Source organism: Gossypium hirsutum, chromosome A11, assembly GCF_007990345.1.
Source record: "Gossypium hirsutum isolate 1008001.06 chromosome A11, Gossypium_hirsutum_v2.1, whole genome shotgun sequence".
In the NCBI taxonomy this organism is placed as follows: Eukaryota; Viridiplantae; Streptophyta; class Magnoliopsida; order Malvales; family Malvaceae; genus Gossypium; species Gossypium hirsutum.
The window spans coordinates 102,230,206-102,232,338 of record NC_053434.1 but is presented as its reverse complement, the minus strand read 5'-3'; the positions used below and the strand labels follow the sequence as shown (position 1 = coordinate 102,232,338).

At 37.8% G+C, this 2,133-nt stretch overlaps 1 pseudogene; it reads left to right on the top strand.

Annotated features, from left to right (window-relative positions):
• Positions 1-217: 217 nt before the first annotated feature.
• Positions 218-1,046, top strand: LOC107951659 (protein argonaute 4-like; annotated as a pseudogene).
• Positions 1,047-2,133: the final 1,087 nt, after the last annotated feature.

The window sequence follows — 2,133 nt, the reverse complement described above, 5'->3', positions numbered from 1 at the left end:
CCAATATTACAAAGTTAAAAGTCATCCATCTCAAAAAAAAAGAAAAAAGATTATATATAACTGCACAATGCCAAAAGTTTGCAGTCTTTTCAAAGATAATGCGCCATACCACAGTACAACAAAGGTTGCCAAAAGAAAAGAAAAAGAAAAAAAAACAAATTACAGAAGATGACTAAGAGTGGTAAAAATTGGCATAAGAAACTACCGCCTACTCTCTATGCTTACGCTAGGGCAAACACCTTCAATTCTAGTTGTTTCAAAGGTTCCAACCATCATCCTTGGAATGGGTGCATTGTTTAGCTTTCCTGAGCAGTCTGATGTGCCGTCAATAGCTACGATGGTTAGCTCCAGGCAGTGGCCATTAATTTCCGGCTATAGGGCATCAGGCCGTACACAGTCTCTGAAGCATAAAATGATAGATTCTTTCTTCAAAACCAGTTTCTGACAAAGTGGATGACGGTATCATGAAGGAAGCTCTCTTAGACTTTTATATAAGTTCAGGGAAGAAGAAACCTGATCAAATCATTATTTTTGGGGATGGGGTTAGCGAGTCTCAATTCAATCAAGTTTTGATCAAGTTATTGAGTATTGCAAGTTCCTTGACGAGAAGTGGAACCCTAAAGATTGTGATTATTATTGTACGAAAAACCATCATACCAAGTTTTTTCAGCAGGGATCTCTTGACAATGTGCTACATGGTACTGTCATTGACAACAAAGTATGCCATCCAAAGAACAATGATTTTTACCTTGGTACCCATGCTGGAATGATTGGAATCACGAGGCAGACCCACTATCATGTTCTCTTAGACCAAGCTGGGTTTTCGGCTGATGATCTGCAAGAGTTTGTTCATTCTCTATCCTATATGTATCAAAGAAGCACCACAGCCATATTTTTTGTGGCTCCTATTTGCTACACTCATTTGGCAGCTTCACAGTTGGGGGCAATTTATGAAGATTAGGGATGCTTCAGAAACATCATCGAGTCATGGTGGGATGTATGCTTCGGGAGTAATCTCTGTACCTCAGCTTTCCAGGTTGAAGGATAAAGTCAGCAACTTCATTCTTGTCTGCTGAGAATCATTGAACCATCTTTTTGTAGGGTTTGACAAACAACAGCCAGGACTGTTGCTGGGGCAATCCTTTTCATGGGTTTATAAATCAAGATTTTTCCTCCAAGCTTTGATGGAGTCAAGAATTGAATACCTCTAGTAAACTTAACTTGAAAGTATTCATCCTAAGCAAATGTACCAAGAATGGATGACACAGACTTATGACAAAGAAGGTTCGTCCAAAAGAATTTCAGAAAGGAAACCTTATGCTGAAAGAGATCCTTCTCATGCAAAAGGATATCGAATTGGGAATGGTCATATGTTGCGAAGAGGGCTTTCTCTAGAGGTGCACTGATTTTGACAAGAAATGGATAGGAAGAATTTATCTGATCCAGTGAATTCGGACTCAGTCAATGAGTACTTTGTCTGAAGGAGAAGGGAAGCCAAGGTGAAAACCCGCAAAGGGCACTTTGGGACTTCTATTTAAAAAAAAAGGAAAAAAATAAAAGAAAAAGAGAAAAAAAAAGAAAAAGAAAAAAGAAAAAATGGAGAGGCCAAGGTGAAAACCCGCAAAGGGCGCCTTGAGACCAAAGGGGTTTCGAGTTGAAAACCTTAAAATGCAGCTCAAATTTGGAAAGTCATGCAGTGACCTTGCTATACCGGATTCGACGAGAAGTGAAGTATGTTACATATCGAGGCATCAATGAATTACTTTGGATCTTTTAAACACATGTTGAACTCAAGAAAGTCTTTATGGAGCTGGTGTATAGACGCTCAAGCAGCGATATCTGGGGCATCTGATTTCTGTCCTATTTACTATTTTTGGATTCTTTTTCTTCGCAAAGATATGTTCTCAGGTTAATATTTTTTCATTGCTTCCAATATTTTGTCCAAATCTAATTATCCTCAGGATCAATTTATTTGTCTCCCATTATTCATAAAGCATGTTACATTGAAATAATGATAGATGAACTAAAATATCTTCACAAACGAAGTTTTGCATATTACACTGGAAATTTCTAAATAATACAAGAAACTGAAACAAGACAATTGTTTAAGGAATTCCCATATGTATGGGTTGG